The sequence below is a fragment of the Wasmannia auropunctata genome, unplaced genomic scaffold (genome assembly GCF_000956235.1).
Source record: "Wasmannia auropunctata unplaced genomic scaffold, wasmannia.A_1.0 LD335526.1, whole genome shotgun sequence".
Taxonomy (NCBI): Eukaryota; Metazoa; Arthropoda; class Insecta; order Hymenoptera; family Formicidae; genus Wasmannia; species Wasmannia auropunctata.
The window spans coordinates 1-573 of record NW_012027364.1 but is presented as its reverse complement, the minus strand read 5'-3'; positions in this window follow the sequence as shown (position 1 = coordinate 573).

Here is a 573-nt window from a genome sequence, read left to right as displayed (position 1 = left end):
TTGCTCATTGGTGGGCACATACTTTACTTCGATTTGCTTGCACTCGACTTTCTCTCGAATGAAGTGAAATTTGATATCTATGTGCTTCGTTCGTTTGTGCAGTTCAGGATTGTACGCTAAACGGATTGTGCTCTGATTATCGACCAATAAGTTTATTGCTTGCCCGGAAAAACAGTTTAAGTCTGTCAGCAATTGTCCGATCCACATCGCCTCTTTACAAGCCGTTGCTGCGGCAACGTATTCTGATTCAGTCGTACTCAACATTACAAGTTTCTGCCGCTGAGACGACCAAGTAATAAGTGAGTTGTTAATTCGGAAAATATAGCCTGTTGTAGACTTTCGGGTGTCTACATCGCCTGCGAAGTCCGCATCGGAGTATCCGGTTAAATTTATATCTTTTTGTCTCCCGCCGCTTTTGAACAGTACGCCGTAATTTGCTGTACCAACTAAATATTTCAATATTCGTTTTACAGCCATCCAGTGGCTTCGATTATGCGAGTTACAATATTTACTGACGAGATTCACGGCATAACTGATATCTGGTCTGGAGACTACTGCAAGAAACGTTAAAGA